The sequence below is a fragment of the Giraffa tippelskirchi genome, chromosome 13 (assembly GCF_054371585.1).
Source record: "Giraffa tippelskirchi isolate mGirTip1 chromosome 13, T2T-mGirTip1v1.2.pri, whole genome shotgun sequence".
Lineage (NCBI taxonomy): Eukaryota > Metazoa > Chordata > Mammalia > Artiodactyla > Giraffidae > Giraffa > Giraffa tippelskirchi.
The window spans coordinates 80,603,080-80,621,434 of NC_137287.1; the positions used below are offsets into that span (position 1 = coordinate 80,603,080).

Here is an 18,355-nt window from a genome sequence, read left to right on the forward strand (position 1 = left end):
GCTTATTCACTCAGTTGTGTCTGACTCTTTGCGACCCCATGGACTGTAGCCCACCAGGCTCCTCTGTCTATGGGGATTCTCCAGGCAAGAATACTGGAGTAGGTTGCCATGCCCTCCTCCAGGGATCTTCCCAAACCTGGGATTGAACCCAAGGGGACTTGCTGTACAACAAGGGAAATACAGTAAGTACCTATGGTATGTGGACAACATGTCAGGCCTAGGGCTGAGCTGCAGAGATGGTAGCCACAGTCTACTGTCCAGGGGAGCTGGCCCTCAGAGATGCAGCTACACAGCGCTGGCAAGAGGTTGGATGAAGCAACCTGGTTCTAGAGAGTGTATCCCTGAGCAAGTCAATGGCTGGCCTCAGAGGGCTTTCGGCCTGTGAGTGAAGCTTGACCGATGAGTTAGCATCTGATCGTGGACGATCTCGTGCACATGCAGACTTTTTTGTTCATCACCAGAGTTATAAGGGGTGGCAAATCTTGAAAAGGGCCAGACAGTAAATATTTCAGGCTTGGCAGGCTACAGACATCTCTGTCACATGTTATTATTTTTATCTTTTTACAGATCTTTAAACATAAAAGTTAGAAACCATTCATAACTTACAGGCCGGTTGGGTCCACATAGTTTGCTGACCGCATAGACCACAGGAGTCATTGGAGACTCCGAAGCAGGAAAGCTGGGAGTTCAGATGGGAGCCTTGGCAGGAGTGCCTGGTGGCAGGCAGGGTGGCAGAGAGACTGCAAGTGGGAGGAGGGTTAAGTCGTGGTGGGGAGGATGTGTTGAAGAAGACCATCACCATCATGGTCCGGGGAGAGATGGTGAGGGCAGGACCAGGGTGGTGGCAGCGATGTCAGTTGTGTCTTGACAGCTGGGCTGGATGAAGGGCTGGTGCTCCCTTTCTGTCTTTTCCTCCCACCAGCCCCACAGGACATCTTCTCATCCCCTTGGGGTGCGAGTTACCAGGGAGGAAAGGTGCCATTAGGTTTCAACCCCCTCCGTCTGGCCTGGGGACACTGCAAATCCCTTTCCTATGGGCCGGACAGGTTCTCCCTCCAGCTGGTGGGGGCCCCCAGGGGCAACTCCCAGCCCTCCCACCCCAGCTTGGGCTTCACACTGGGATACGCTGCGATCAAAGAATCTCCTTTTCTTTTTAAAATAAACATTGACAAATATCATATGATATCACTTATATGTGGAATCTAAAAAAAAAAATGATACAAATGAACTTATTTTACAAAACAGAAACAGACTCACAGACATAGAAAACAAATTTATGGTTACCAAAGGGGAAAGGTCGGGGGGAGGGAGAAATTAGGAGTTTGGGATTAATATACACACACTACATACTATACATAAAATAAATAACCAACAAGGACTCATTGTTTAGCATAGGGAACTCTACTTAATATTCTATAATAACCTTTGTGGGAAAAGAATCTGGAAAAGAATGCATATATAATATACACATACATGTATTATATAACTGAATCACTTTGCTGTACACCTGAAACTGACACAACATTGTAAGTCAATTATATTCTAATATAAAATAAAAATTAAATAAAAAACAAGCATTTCCCCCAGATTATCTTACCATATCTGCCAGCTCCACTTTCTTCCAATTGCCCAGAGTGCCAGGCAGCTCAAGCATCACACTTTTCACCCCATTTCTGTTGTTTCCTACAGAACACGGCTCCCGTTTCAGGTGTAACAGAGGGCAGGAGCAGAGGGACCTGGGCAGCATAGAATCATGTCTTATCCTGCGCTGGTGCCATGACAACGTCCCTTCTTGTGGGAACAGGCCTGCCTCCCAACAGACAATTGTTTCAGTGCTCTCACTGACTCGGACCCTTTCATCCCAGCCTCACCCCCGCCCTTATCTGTTAGCTCTCCTTTCTCTGCAAGCGCCTCTTTCAAATGCAGGGGTAGTTTCTCCCCTCAGGACATGAATACGTTGGTTCAAGATTTCCTGGCTGTTCCCAGGGTAGAATTCCTGCCCTTTTACTTTACTTCTTTCTCAAACACTCTCTGGCAGTTTCTTGAATTACCTCTTGACTAGCGAGTTACTCCTTAGGGTTAGGATATGTTTTCTAATACTTCAAATCCTGTGACAACAGACTAAATTTTCTACTTTTCCCTTTCTTCCCCTGTGATTTTACTTGATAAAAATTTGTCGTTGCCTCTGGAGCTGTAAGTGGCTCCTGTTCAGCTGTACTTGGTGGGATTGCAGCCTCATTGGGTTGTAGATACAACCTGGTTTGTGTAACTTAGTTTTGAGCACGTGAGTACCCTCATTGATATATGTTTTCCCCAGAGGTTGTTTCCTCCTTAGGCCATGGCTGCTTTAGTACATGGCTCTATTTTAGGGGCTTCTCTTTATTTTTTAAAAAATATTTATTTGATTTTTTTTATTCCTTATTTGGCTGTGCTGGGTCGTAGTTGTGGCATGTGGGATCTAGCTCCCTACCCAGGGATCGAACCCAGGTCCCCTGCATTAGGAGCATGGAGTCTTACCACTGGACCACCAGGGAAGTCCTTTCTTCCTTTATTATTTTTTAAAATTGTTTTTGTGTGTTCTTATCACTTCTATCATCTGTTGGTTGTTTTATGAATTATGATATATAGGAGTCAGATGTTTAGAATTGGCCTTAAACTTTTCACCTGAGATGTATACAGGTGTGGTCACAGACCTCTTAGCCAGCCAGGTAAGTTCCAAATCAGAATAGTTTCCTCTGTGGCCTCCAATGGGTGGCAGTGGTGACAATGGCTGTGGAGAAGTAGTGACAATAATATGGCGGCCCTGACCGTTTTAGCTGACGTTTGTCCAGTGTTTACTGTGCAGAGGACATGTGAAGCTCCACTTGCGTTACTTCATTTGGTCCCCATGGCAGTTTTCTGAATTATAGACTTTTATCATGTCACTCCAATACTTTGGCCACTTGATGCAAAGAACTGACTCATTTGAAAAGACCCTGATGCTGGGAAAGATTGAAGGTGAGAGGAGAAGGGGACGACAGAGGATGAGATGGTTGGATGGCATCACCAACTCAATGGACATGAGTTTGAGTAAACTCCGGGAGTTGGTGATGGACAGGGAGGCCTGGCATGCTGCAGTCCATGGGGTCTCAAAGAGTCGGACACGACTGAGTGGCTGAACTGAACTGACTGAACTGATCATGTCATTTGACAACTGAGGAACCAGAGAAAGAAAAGTGAAAGTCACTCAGTTGTGTCGGACTCTGTGAATTCTCTAGGCCAGAATACTGCAATGGGTAGCCTTTCCCTTCCCCAGGGAATCATCCCAACCCAGGGATCAAACCCAGGTCTCCTGCATTGCAGGCAGATTCTTTGCCAGCTAAGCCACAAGGGAAGCCCACGAATACTGGCGTGGATAGCCTATCCCTTTTCCAGTGGATCTTCCCGATCCAGGAATTGAACCAGGGTCTCCTGCATTGCAGATGGATTCTTTACCAACTGAGCTATCAAGAGAGATGAGTGAATTTTACCCAAGGTAGGATGACGGCACCAGAATTCAACAGAACTCATCAGGCCATTTGTCACCATTTGGGTCGTCACAGGTACAGAAGTATTTTCTTAAGGCATCGTTAAAGGACGTGTCAAGGCGTGTGAATATTATTAATAGTTACAGTGCTTGGGCTTGTTCTGTCTCCTTGCCACCCACCGCTCCCCAGGAGTATCCAGCCAGATCTTGGAGGTGTTTCTGCTTTGGTTCTGGGCCACCAGAATAAAGCGGATACTGCAATAAAGTGAGTCACTTGAATTTTTTGGTTTCTCAGTGTACGTAAAAGTTAGGTTTGGACTATGTAGTCTGTTAAGTGTGCATTAGCAGTATGTCCAAAAAACTAATGGGTATGCCTTAATTACAAATATTTTATTGTTAAGAAAATTTGACCATCTCCTGAACCTTCAGGCAGTCATAATCTGTTTTGCAGTAATAACATAAGCTCACTGATCATAATCCCCATAACATTTAAAAATAATGAAGAATTATCAAAATGTGAGACAGAGACACGAGTGAGCAAATGCTGTTGGAAAAATGGTGCCAACTGACTTGTTTGAGGCAGAGTTGCCACCATCCTTCAATTTGTAGAAAATTCAGTATATTCTAAGCGCCATAAAGTGAAGCATAATAAAACAAGGTCAGGATTTCCACTGTTTCTGTAATTAAGTTTCCCTTAAGGTAAGGAAACGATGTAACCCCCTCCCCTCTGCAAATTGACCCCATGTTCAACCAGGCACCAAGGCTGACTTCTTCACTGGTAGGCAGAGTGTCCAAAGTCCACTGTACTTTTAGGGGCCTGTGACAATGTTTGCATTTCTTTTAAAGTCAGAAGGAAAAAAAAAAAGAACTTTTAGGCCAAAGAAAATGTTTTAGTATATATATATATATATATACATATATATATACATATTATATTATATATGTATTTAACAAATATATAGTGATATATTTGTCCTTGGAATGAAGAATGTGCATGCTCAGTTGTGGCCAACTCTTTGTGACCCTGTGGACGGCAACCCACCAGGCTTCTCTGTTCATGGAATTTTTCAGGCAAGAAAACTGAAGTGGGTTACCATTTTCTAATCCAGGGGATTTTCCCAACCCAAGGATCAAACTCACATCTCTTGTGTCTCCTGCATTGACAGGTGGATTCTTTACTACTGTGCCACCTGGATTTGTCCTTATGTCAATGCAATTGTCAACTATTATCAGAGCTGCTTAAATTAAAATATGCTTTATTTTCAGATAGCATTGAACTCATGGCCCTGACTGTCTACAAGCTTTCAGCTTTAGAGCTGTGTAGGGTAGGAGTTTAAGACTAAGTAAATGGGATTAGAGTCAAGTTGCCTGGGTTTGGATTTTGAGTCAATCATTTACCAGCTGTGGGATCTTGGGAGGTAGGTGGAGCTCTCTGGGCTTCAACTGTCTCATCTGTGCAGTGGGGGTATTCACAGTAACTGCCCTTACAAGCTAAATGAATTAAAGGATTGAATGAACTAAAGCAAGGGGACCTTAGAATAGAGCCTAGCATGTGGCAAGAGCTCAGTAAATATTAGTTGTATTGTTGCTATTGTTAGTTAACCAAGAAAAGAGCTGAATTCTGAGGTTAGGCTCTCAGACCTTTCCAGCTATTTATTTATGAATGGATTCTTTGCTTTCTACATCTGGTTGTTTACCCATCACATGGAGACGCCACTTTCTTTGGTAGTTTATTTTTCAGTGACTCCCTTAGGAGAGCTTGAGTCTAATGATGTATGCCTTACCCAGCAGAACACCAATGAGATACCCACGGGCATCCCCCTACCAAGCTCTGAGCTTCAGCCACAGAGTAAGATTCTAATTGACATAAGCCATAGGGGACTTCATGGAAGATGTGGTCGTGGAGGGTAGGGGAGCAGGAAACAGCAGGGAACAAAGATCACAGAGTCCATGAGAGCGATCCTTAGAAATAAACTCACAGATGCTTCAAAGACCCAAGAAGCAGGAAGACATGTAAGTATTTTATAACCAGAACAGCCTGGTTGCCCCCTGTGTCTCAGCTGTCCCTGGTGCAATGACCCAGCAGCATCCCTCCACCTCTTGCCCAGGGTTCTGGCTCAAGAGCAGGTTGGCTGGGCTTGGGTCATGGCCATTTTCTGCATCTACCAGGTGTGGAAGGGAAAGTGAATATCTGTTCTCAGCAGCTTCTGACTCTGAAGTGTGAGACCCCATTCCTGGCTCACCTACCTGAAGTCTGCTGCCCTTGAGAAGGAGAATGGATGCTCAGGTCCCCAAAGATGCAGGGTCCCTCCTGTCTATGGGAAGGACCTCACCTGACTGAGCTGAGATGCAGAAAGAGGCGTGGACTTCTCCTTGTCTCTGTGGGGCTGAGGGCTGTCTTCTAGCTGTTGGCTGCTTCCCCATTCATGGGCTGGGATTTGGTGATAAGGAGCTCTCAAATCCCTCCTGACCCAGGCAGATCGACCCAAATCCACAAGACCTTTTGAGACTCGCCCAATCCATGGTTCCATAATGTCCATTCTTACAAAGCATAGCCATTTTATTGAACCCAAATGCTTTCTGTTGAGGGCTTCCCAGGTGGCTCAGTGGTAAAGAATCCACCTGCCAAGGAGAAGACTCAGGTTCGATCCCAGGATTGGGAAGATCCTCTGGTGGAGAAGGAAATGGCAACCCAATCCAGTGTTCTTGCCTGGGAAATGCCACGGACAGAGGAGCCTGGTGGGCTATGGTTCATGGGGTTGCAAAGAGTCAGACATGACTTAGCGACTGAGCATTGGACGTGCTTTCTGTTATAGCTTAAGACGTTGCCTTGCTCTGGGTTCACAGAAGGTCACTGCCCTCACCCTGGTCTCTTGTCTGGAATCAGTCTCTGTATCAACTACATTTTCTAGTTGCTTCTGAATGAGACTGGATTTAAGAGCTAGAGTCAGAGGAGCTGTGGTTTGAGCAGGGGGAGAATCCTTCTCTTTCTCCATGATGTGAAGACAGACTGGGGAGTGGGGAGGCTGTGGGGGGCTGGCCTCTGTCCCTCACAGCCCCTAGAGCAAGTGCTGGATGCTGGAGGGTTGGGGGCCACCGGAGTGCAGCTCAGGCTTCTCTGGACCTCCCTCACTGCTGTGAAAAGATTTGGTTTAGAGCTTACTGATTAGCAGCTGTTGTTTTGCTGGCGATTTTTCTTTTCCAGGAAAGATCTCTAAGCTAAGGAGAAAGCGTGAATTCTCCTTTTGTTGGCAGATGGCAGTTTTCAGTGAGAGTTGCAGCATTTCATGTTAGTATTCGTACTCTTGTTTCTTCAGTTTTAGAGCAGCCCCTGCCTCCAAGTTTCAGGCATTTTCCAGAACAGCCAAACACCTGGGCACTTTGCTAATCTAAGAAACAGCCTGTGGGCTTCAGGTTAGAAGGAAGGGAAAAAGTATCCTTCACAGTTCTTTGCCATGCTACAGGGGTTTCGGTGTAAAATCCAGTCTTTTATAGAACAATGTAAATTTCAAGCAGAAGGGAGATTTTAGAAATAATCAAATCTAATGTCTAATTGGACATAAAACCCAGAGGAATTAAATTACTTGTTCAAGGTCATATACAGGTCCCAGAGCAGGACTTGAAACCTAGGACCCCTAACTCCCAACCCAGTGCTTTCCCTGTGGATCAGCCATATAATGACATTTTGATTGCCCCCTATTATTTTTGTTCGTTGGATAATTCATTTATCTTTAATTTTTTTTTTTTTAAGGAATATTCTCTACTTGTCTATTGCTTTTCCAGACATCAGCTCTGAGATCTTTGAAATGTCACATGTTATTTTCTATATTTAGTGGTGTTTCTGGTTTTATAGGTAAGTTAAAGTACTGGAACTGTAGTCTTCCCTGAATAGAACTTTTTACAATGAGGATATGTGATTTAAAAAAGAATCATTTATTTTTTTTTGTTCTATTAGAAACTGCCCGACTTATTTATTTATTTACTTATTGAAGTATAATTGATTTACAATGTTGTATTACTGCTGTACAGCAAAGTGATTCAGTATATATATAGTCATTCTTTTTTTTTTAAAAAAATTCTTTTCCATCATGGTTTATCATAGGATACTGAATATAGCTCCCTGCGCTATACAGTAGGACCTTGTTGTTTATCCACCCAAGATACAATAGTTGGCATCTGGTAATCCCAGCCTCCCACTTCAACCCTCCCTCAATCCCCCTGGCAACCATCAGTCTGTTCACTACGTCCATGGTTCTGAGAAACTGCCCAATTTTAGATGCATTTCAAGGGGAGTTTATTTTCCTGTTTACTGAGATATGGAAAATGTGCTGGGTGTACAATGGCCTTTGAGCTGTCAAGGTCTTTGCTGAATATCCTCTAAATAACATACTGTTCTGTGTGCTGGAGGAGACGGTCAAGGGTGAGCTGTCACCAGTGGGTGACCTAAGTCTTCTCCCTCCCACCTGCCTACTTTCAAGGGCTGACCCAGATCACAGGAGTGAGTCAGCCATAACCTGGGCTGCTGCTGCTAAGTCGCTTCAGTCGTGTCCGACTCTGTGCGACCCCAGAGACAGCAGCCCACCAGGCTCCGCCGTCCCTGGGATTCTCCAGGCAAGAACACTGGAGTGGGTTGCCTTTTCCTTCTCCAGTGCATGAAAGGGAAAAGTAAAAGTGAAGTCGCTCAGTCATGTCCGACTCTTAGCGACCCCATGGACTGCAGCCTACCAGGCTCCTCCGTCCATGGGATTTTCCAGGCAAGAGTACTGGAGTGGGGTGCCATTGCCTTCTCCCGATAACCTGGGCTAATTGGCACCTATTCTGGGTTTAGGAAAACAAATAGAAGGCAGAAGACGTGGGACGTGTGGACGAAGGCAACAATTTGGGTGGTGTCATAGTTAGGGGACTGGGTTTATTGTGAGCTACAAGGTGACATGCAGGGCTAGGGGATGACGGACCATCACACAGTCTTGGCCTAAAGGCCTTTTTCTTGCCGGGCTGCTGGATCTAAAGGCATTTGATTGTGGAGCATCTGGGGCTCGACTTGGCTGGGGTTGGCTCCCGGGATGTGGAGGTGTCTGAGAAACTGACTGAAAACCTAATGAATGGATTTCAGGAATTTCCAGGAATACATATTCAATATGCCACTTTTTGTTGAAAAATGAATAAATATAGCCTGTGGGAATGAATGTAGCACTTAGCAGAGCGATTCTCAATTGGCAAAGAGTTTGTAGTGTATGTGTGCTTGGAGCCTTTGGGAGATGAGGGGAACAAGGCAGGCTTTGTTGAGAGCTGAGAACACGCTGAGATGCTTTCTGTGTATCACACAAGCCTCCGCATCATCACTCTGAATTCAGCACATAGATTGTTTTATTTCCAGGTTGTTTTTAACAACCTGGACATCGTCCTTTGATTTGATATGAGACCTCAATTTCACGGCCAAAGTATACATCCTGAAGGAATAGTCACCTGTTCTTTCCCTGAAACAAGGACAACAGCAGTGTGCTGGCGGCATCTTGTATTTATAAAGCGACACTTCCACGTCTGCCTTGTGAATTTCTTTCTTAGACAAGTGGTCGTAAAAAAGGGGAAGATAAAAACCAAAAGAAGTGGGGGTAATTCAAGTAAAGAATAACTTCCTTTTTATTAGGTTTAACTTGAAACCAGGTATCATACTTATATAAATACTGTGGAAAATATTTAACCTATTCGTAGAGGTTAAGTAACTAACTGATAAGCTTTGTAGGGAAGGTCTGTTTAAATGCTCCCATTAAGCTCAAACCATGCCAGGCAATTTTTAAAATTTTCAAATATATGACCATTAAGAAACTGGGAAGAAGTCTGAGGGATATAAAGAATTTCTGGTGAACAAATACAGTTGCTCATTGTAGAAATTGTTGCTACTTTATATATCAGAGGGTGCCAAGTGAGTCAAAAAGTCAAAATAACAGGATTTAGATGAAAGCCTTAATGATACAATTTAGTCTTTGGTAAAGGCTAAGATAAATTCCTTCAGCTGCTGACTAGAGGAAATCAAAGGGCAGAATATGTTAGCTGGGTCTCTTTCTCTGTAAATAATATATGAAATGGTTGGAGTAGCAAGGTTGAGAGGTCTGGGGATGCAAACGGAACTTTTGGGAGACTGGCGAAACTATTTCTTAGGATAAAAATCAGGTGGTGATACAGTTGTAGATTTCTCCTTTGATTAGAATGATCATATAGTTTATCCTCCAACCCAGGAAACTTTGAGGTAGAAAGTGGACAGTTTCATTACTATGCCAGGATGGCAGGCATAACCCAGGACCAGCATATACAGTTACCCTTCCTTTGAACTTGTCTTCATGGCTGACAGTTTGAACACAAACAATTAAATAGGCCATTGTCTTTTGGTTTTGTTTCTTTGGGGAGGCTGGAGGTTCTTTTAAAGGACTTGTGCTATTTCTGCTGCATTGAAGAAAAAATTTTCATAAAACGATCAGACAATAAAATGTATAACCAAAAAGTGAAAACCTTGTGTGTATTCACCAAAAAGTGAAAAATCACATAAAACCTCATTGCCCACAGGCAACCATTTTTACCTTTTAAAATCTACCGATATAAATTATTAGATGATCTAACTTTTAACATAAAAGGGAACCTACTATACCAGCTGTTTAGTAAGCTGAATTTTAGTCACATTAATTTTACTAATTTGTTAATATAATTAAAGGTGTGAATATCTTTCCATTCAATAAATGCTATTTTTAGTAGCTGCATAATTTTTCATTAGTTCAAAAAGTACTAGGATTTATTTATCTGGTCCCCTGTTTATGGACATTTGTTTCCAGTGCACTATAAATAGTACTATGTTAAAATTTGGTGCATGTATACATTTTTTATACTCATTTGACTATTTCCTTAGAATTTATTCCTAGAAGTGAAATATGTATATTTTTTTCAAGTAACAGTCAATTTTCCATTTGTAAGGTTTAATAGATTCATGCAGTCACCAGAAAGAGTGTGAGAATTCCTGTTTCATCGTATCAGGGCTAACATGGGATATTAATGATTAAAATATTTTGCCAATCTGAAAGATTCAAAAGAGCATTTTGATTTACTATCCATTTCTGTGCTTATTGAACTTCCCTTTTGGCTCAGCTGGTAAAGAATCCACCTGCAATGCGGGAGACCTGGGTTCGATCCCTGGGTGGGGAAGATCCCCTGGAGAAGGGAAAGGCTACCCACTCCAATATTCTGGCCTGGAGAATTTCATGGACTGTATAGTCCATGGGGTCACAAAGAGTCGGACACAACTGAATGACTTCCACTTTCTTTTCTGTGCTTATTAGTGAAGTTAAACATCTTTTAAAATGCTTATTGGACATAGGAATTTCTTATGTAAGTCGCTTTACCTGTCCTATAGGAATCTCTGATTTTTGCAGCTCTCCGAAAGAGTGCACATCACAGCCTCTATGTCAGTTCTTCTGCTCATGTTCTGTTCAGCATCACCATCTACTCAGAACTGGCTTCCACTTCTGTCAACTTTTCCATCTACTCTGACACCCAGTCTGGTTTATTTCATTTCTGAAACATTTCTCTAATACATTCCTCTTTTCCATTTCCTCAACCACAGATCTAGCTCAGGACCCTCTCTTGTTTTACTTTAGTTGGCTCTTCACTGATAACAAATGGCCACAGATACTGCTGCTATGTGAGGCAGAGCCCTGAGGCTAGAGGTCAAATTTCCCTAAGTCTCGTAAAAATCATTATTATGAGACTAACTGGACTATTACTTATTGATCTTTGTATATCTTGTGTCTGACATATGGTTCAGTTTAGTTGCTCAGTCGTGTCCAACTCTTTGCGACCCCATGAACTGCAGCACACCAGGCCTCCCTGTCCATCACCAACTCCCGGAGTCCACCCAAACCCATGCCCATTGAGTCGGTGATGCCATCCAACCATCTCATCCTTTGTCGTCCCCTTCTCCTCCTGCGTTCAATCTTTCCCAGAATCAGGGTCTTTTCAAATGAGTCAGCTCTTTGTATCAGGTGGCTAAAGTATTGGAGTTTCAGCTTCAGCATCAGTCCTTCCAAGGAATATTCAGGACTGATTTCCTTTAGGATGGACTGGCTGGACCTCCTTGCAATCCAAGGGCCTCTCAAGAATCTTCTCCAACACCACAGTTCAAAAGCATCAATTCTTTGGCACTCAGCTTTCTTCACTGTCCAGCTCTCACATCTATACATGACTACTGGAAAAACCATAGCCTTGACTAGATGGACCTTTGTTGGCAAAGTAATGTTTCTGCTTTTTGATATGCTATCTAGGTTGGTCATAACTTTCCTTCCAAGGAGTAAGCATCTTTTAATTTCATGGCTGCAATCACCATCTGCAGTGATTTTGGAGCCCCCCGAAATAAAGTCTGACACTGTTTCCACTGTTTCCCCATCTATTTCCCATGAAGTGATGGGACCGGATGCCATGATCTTAGTTTTCTGAATGTTGAGCTTTAAGCCAACTTTGTCACTCTCCTCTCTCACTTTCATCAAGAGGCCCTTTAGTTCTTCTTCACTTTCTGCCATAAGGGTGGTGTCATCTGCATATCTGAGGTTATTGATATTTCTCCTGGCAATCTTGATTCCAGCTTGTGCTTCTTCCAGCCCAGCGTTTCTCATGATGTACTCTGTATATAAGTTAAAAAAGCAGGGTGACAATATACAGCCTTGACATACTCCTTTTCCTATTTGGAACCAGTCTGTTGTTCCATGTCCAGTTCTAAGTGTTGCTTCCTGACCTTCATACAGGTTTCTCAAGAGGCAGGTCAGGTGGTCTGGTATGCCCATATCTTTCAGAATTTTCCACAGTTTGTTGTGATCCACACAGTCAAAGGCTTTGGCATAGTCAATAAAGCAGAAATAGATGTTTTTGTGGAACTCTCTTGCTTTTTCGATGATCCAGTGGATGTTGGCAATTTGATCTCTGGTTCCTCTGCCTTTTCTAAAACCAGCTTGAACATCTGGAAGTTCACGGTTCATGTATTGTTGAAGTCTGGCTTGGAGAATTTTAAGCATTACTTTACTAGCATGTGAGATGAGTGCAATTGTGCGGTAGTTTGAGCATTCTTTGGCATTGCCTTTCTTTGGGATTGGAATGAAAACTGACCTTTTCCAGTCCTGTGGCCACTGCTGAGTTTTCCAGATTTGCTGGCATATTGAGTGCAGCACTTTCACAGCATCATCTTTCAGGATTTGAAATAGCTCAACTGGAATTCTATCACCTCCACCAGCTTTGTCTGTAGTGATGCTTCTTAAGGCCCATTTGACTTTACATTCTAGGATGTCTGGCTCTAGGTGAGTGATCACACCATCGTGATTATCTGGGTCGTTAAGGTCTTTTTTGTACAGTTCTTCTGTGTATTCTTGCCACCTCTTCTTAATATCTTCTGCTTCTGTTAGGTCCCGACCATTTCTGTCCTTTATTGAGCCCATCTTTGCATGAAATGATGTATGGTAGGTATGTGATAAACAAAGGAAGAGAAGGGGACGACAGAGAACAAGGTGGTTGGATGGCATCACTGACTCGATGGACATGAATTTGAGCAAGCTCCAGGAGTTGGTGATGGACAGGGAAGCCTGGCATATTTCAGTCCATGAGGAAGCAAAAAGTCAGACACAACTGAGCATCTGAACTGAGCTGAACTGAAACAAAGGATGGAACTACTTTTCTTATCTCTGATGACTCTCCTAGGTTGTTGCCAGAAATCTCTCTCTGAAATACGAATACAATCATGGTCCTCTCTTCTTAAGAAATTTTGCTGATGCCCTGTTGACATAGCTGGGTTTCTCCATCTCAGCCCCTTTGACCCAGATAATTCTTTATTGTAGGACACTGTCCTGTGCATTGTAGGATGTTGGCAGCATCCCTGGCCTCTACCTACATATGTCAGTGGCACCTCCTCCTTCGACCTTGGTGTAGCAACCAAAAGTGTCTCCAGACATTATTTTATGTTCCCTAGGAGTCAGGGGTCATGTGCAAAACTGCCCCTGGTAGAGAACCACCAGCCTGGGGGAAAAGTCAAACCTGAGTGCGTGTGTGATCTGATGTGCTCTGCTTCCTCTCTTGCTGCACTTACTGCCTCGCCTGAGCATCCTTGGACATGTGTCTTCAGCATCTTAGCAGCAAGGAAGCCTGACTGCCACAACAGAGACAGGGCATATCGACTCAGACATAAGAAATTTACTTCTGCTCATGTAACCCACTGTGGGGTTGAACATGCTGCTGAAGCAGCCTTCCACCTGTCAGTCCTTCAGATTCTAGGCTAACTATGGACTCGCTCATAATTTGAATTCACTCTGCCATCCTTGATAGACAACTTCCAGGATGGGCTGGGGATCATCTCCAATCTACCTGGTGGAAAAGAGCCTTGGGGAGGAAGTGAAGATGTTTATGAATAAGATTGAAAGTGACCCAGGTCCCTCCCATTCTCATCCTATTGGCGAGAACCCAGTTACATGGCCACACTTCATTTGCAACAGAGACTGGGAAATGTAGTCCAGCTGTGTCTGAGGATGAAGCAGATGGTGGATTTTCAGATCAGCCAGCACGCTGCTAGGATCAGCTCTTCAGTTCAGCAAAACTGTGGTTATCCTTGAAGGCTTCCCTGTGGTCCAGATGGTAAAGAATCTGCCTGCAATGCAGAAGATGCAGGTTCCATCCCTGGGTTGGGAAGATCCCCTGGAGGAGGGCATGGCAACCCACTCCAGTATTCTTGCCTGGAGAATCCCATGGACAGAGGAGCTGGGCAGGCTACAGTCGATGGGGTCTCAAAGAGTCAGACATGAATGAGCGACTAACACTTTGAAGTCCTAGCTCAACCGTCACTCCTAGAATTATGAATTCTGGTCTCTCCATTATGACCTCTTTTATACACGCTGTTTATACTAGTGTCCTAATAGTATGATTGGTATGGCATAAGAATAATTTTTTTCTCATTAATATCTAGGATGGCTCCTCATATATGGTGGGCATGTATCTGTTGTAAAAATGAATAGATAATATTTAATTAGCCATGAAATTAAAAGACGCTTACTCCTTGGAAGAAAAGTTATGACCAACCTGGACAGCATATTAAAAAGCAGAGACATTACTTTGCCAACAAAGGTCTGTCTAGTCAAGGCTATGGTTTTTCCAGTAGTCATGTATGGATGTGAGAGTTGGACTATAAAGAAAGCTGAGCGCCGAAGAATTAATGCTTTTGAACTGTGGTGTTGGAGAGGACTCTTGAGAGTCCCTTGGACTGGAAGGAGATCCAACCAGTCCATCCTAAAGGAGATCAGTCCTGGGTGTTCATTGGAAGGACTGATGTTGAAGCTGAAACTCCAATATTTGGCCACCTGATGCGAAGAGCTGACTCATTGGAAAAGACCCTGATGCTGGGAAAGATTGAGGGCAGGAGGAGAAGGGGACGACAGAGGATGAGATGGCTGGATGGCATCACTGACTCAATGGACATGGGTTTGGGTGGACTTAGGGAGTTAGTGATGGACAGGGAGGCCTGGTGTGCTGCAGTTCATGGGGTCGCAAAGAGTCGGACACGACTGAGCGGCTGAACTGAACTGAATTACATATTATTTCATGGGAATGGCTGACTGACTCACTGAGGGTTTTTTGTCTATTTTCTGATCTCTATTCTAGGAACCTGGAATACTAGGACAATCGTATCACTAATACAAAGGTGAGACAAGGTTAATTACAATTTCTCAGCCTCATCTGAGGTCTCAGAAAGATGGGAGGAAGGTCTTCTTTCTCTTCTAGGGCCTCGTCTCCAGTCTGCCTCAGCATCCCTGTGCTGTCCACAGATCACATTTCCGCTGGCTTTCCCCCAACCCCCCTACCTACCCCCCAATTTTGGGGGTTCAGTGACAATCCTCCCAGCAGAGATTGTTAATCTTGAGGAATCATTGACTGATTCGTTACTTATATTGGGAAAGAGTTTGGGATCTTGATTCTGAAAGGCCTACCATGTTGTTTTTTTCAATCCACATTTGCAATTTGACATTTTTCCAAGGAAACAAAAGTAATAGTTAAAGGGAGAAAGGTGCCTACCATGTATAAATTCTAGACAGATTTTTTTACCAATGGGAATTTTGTGTCTTAGAAATAAACAATTCTTCCTTTGAACACTGGCTCTGTAGTTGCCAAGGTAAACAGGAGTCAAGGTCTAGGTGCCTTTGATGCCTGTGTTCTTATTAACTAAATGGGGGTAAGAATGAAAGCATTGCTGCAGTGAATGTTCAAGGGAATGAGCACCCATTTAAGGCTGTAACCAGGCCAGAATTTCCTTTCTAAGGCCAAGCAGAATCCACTCCAAAAACATGAACACAACAGGAATGTTTCTGGTCATTTTTCTCAAATCCACCAGAGGGTTCCCACTGAGTTTTCTGACACACTTAGCCTATATACTGCAGGACAAGGGAGCGTTTATGTAAAATGTCTACCCACCCCACCCCCACCTCTACACACACACACAACTTACTCTGACAATTCCAAGCCTCACTTTCTCCTCTGCTCGGGTTGACATCTGAGAAGGGAGACCACAATTGCATACCATTTTATAGATCCGCCTGATTAAAACCAGTTCTCTCTATAGGTCACATCGTGTATGAGACACACGGTTTTTGTCAAGAGACCAGCTACCAACAGAAAGGGTTTTGATGCTATTGCTAGTAAGAAATTAGTAACTAGATCCTGGGTCTGTTTTAAGCCAACTTTATAATTATACTGTTTCGGTGGTAAACCAGACCTTTGAGCCAAGGATAATTTAGAAATTTGAGATCTGTATTCTTCCCCCTGTCTGTCTTTACTGTTCATCTTTGCTGTCTCTCCATCTTCTGCCTTCAAACATATAATTTTCCTCCATTCCTTCCTTACCCCTGGCTCCTTGTTTCTGTGACCCTCTGTCACAAAAGGACAAAGGCTTCCTGTTCCCCCTCATCTTCGGAGATTGTGGGCAGCAGTCTCGGCTGTGTGTGCACACATCTCATTCTGGACCTGGACGCTGCTTGGTGAGTGTGTCACCAGGTCAGGCTCCCAGGTTTGCCCCTGGGATTGGAGGTGAACGTGGGGCCTTATCCTATGTGTCCTGTGATGCCTCTTGTCTAAGACTAGAACCACTCTGGAGATGACTTTCTCCAACTCTTGAGCTCTGCTTCTGTAAATTTTTTGTACTCAGAGCTCTTTTTTCCTCTGTGTGTAAGCTTTCATTTTTAAAAAAATTAAATTTAACTAAAAAAATTGAAGTATAGTTAATTGACAATGTTGTATTAGTTTCAAGTGTACAGCAAAGTGATTCGGTTATATACCCACATATATATTTTCTTTTTCAGATTCTTTTCCATTGTAGATTATTCCAAGATCTTGAATATAGTTCCCTGTGCTATACAGTAGGTCCTTGTTGTTAACCTGTTTTATGTATAGTAGTGTGTATATGCAGGTCAGGAAGCAACAGTTAGAACTGGACATGGAACAACAGACTGGTTCCAAATAGGAAAAGGAGTACGTCAAGGCTGCATATTCTTATCCTGCTTATTTAACTTATATACAGAGTACATCATGAGAAATGCTGGGCTGGAAGAAACACAAGCTGGAATCAAGATTGCTGAGAGAAGTATCAATAACCTCAGATATGCAGATGACACCACCCTTATGGCAGAAAGTGAAGAAGAACTAAAGAGCCTCTTGATGAAAGTGAGAGAGGAGAGTGACACAGTTGGCTTAAAGCTCAACATTCAGAAAACTAAGATCATGGCATCCGGTCCCATCACTTCATGGGAAATTGATGGGGAAACAGTGGAAACAGTGTCAGACTTTATTTTTCTGGGCTCCAAAATCACTGCAGATGATGATTGCAGCCATAAAATTAAAAGACGCTTACTCCTTGGAAGGAAAGTTATGACCAACCTAGATAGCATATTAAAAAGCAGAGACATTACTTTGCCAACAAAAGTCCATCTAGTCAAGGCTATTGTTTTTCCAGTGGTCATGTATGGATGTGAGAATTGGACGGTGAAAAAAGCTGAGTGCCGAAGAATTGATGCTTTTGAACTGTGGTGCTGGAGAAGACTCTTGAGAGTCCCTTGGACTGCAAGGAGATCCAACCAGTCCATCCTAAAGGAGATCAGTCCTGGGTGTTCATTGGAAGGACTGATGTTGAAGCTGAAACTCCAATACTTTGGCCACCTCATGCGAAGAGCTGACTCATTGGAAAAGACCCTGAAAGGTGCTGGGAAGGATTGGGGGCAGGAGAAGGGGACGACAGAGGACGAGATGGCTGGACGGCATCACCGACTCAATGGACATGGATTTGGGTAGACTCCGGGAGTTGGTGATGGATAGGGAGGCCTGGCATGCTGCGATTCATGGGATAGCAAAGAGTCGGACACGATTGAGCGACTGAACTGAACTGAGTGTATATATGTTAATCCCCAACTTCTAATTTATCAGAGCTTCTCTGATATAGAAAGATTTATCAAATATTAAAATTGAAAACCAGGGCTTCCCTGGGGAAAATGTTATAGTCTCACTCAAGGTTACCTTCGTATTCTCTCTCCCCATCTCTCTCTTAACCCTCTATTTTTGTTTCCCCCTCTGGTGCAATTGTTTTTCTATTCTTTAAGCTATATTTTGGGATGGTTAAAAAAATTCTCTTAAGTAGACCTTGAAAGCCTAAAATTTTCATTTCAGCTGAAAATCATCCAAACCATATGCCTTTCAGTTGAGCACACATCCAGCTGGCCTCACGCTGCCAAAGTCACCCCTGCCCCCCGCTCCACTTTTTCTTGTACCTGACCAAATTTCTTTAGCATCTGGCTG

The 18,355-nt window shown here is 43.4% G+C and overlaps 1 long non-coding RNA gene across 2 annotated transcripts in view; it reads left to right on the plus strand.

Annotated features, from left to right (window-relative positions):
- Positions 1-18,355, plus strand: part of LOC145533469 (uncharacterized) — a 141,388-nt gene that overhangs the window by 63,283 nt on the left and 59,750 nt on the right. The window contains exons 5-6 of one of the 2 annotated variants that reach the window (XR_014074104.1): positions 15,179-15,218; positions 17,088-18,055. This is a non-coding gene — a long non-coding RNA (uncharacterized LOC145533469). Of the gene's footprint in view, positions 1-15,178; positions 15,219-17,087; positions 18,056-18,355 lie in introns of those variants that run through there. The other variant, XR_014074103.1, reaches the window with a different exon arrangement.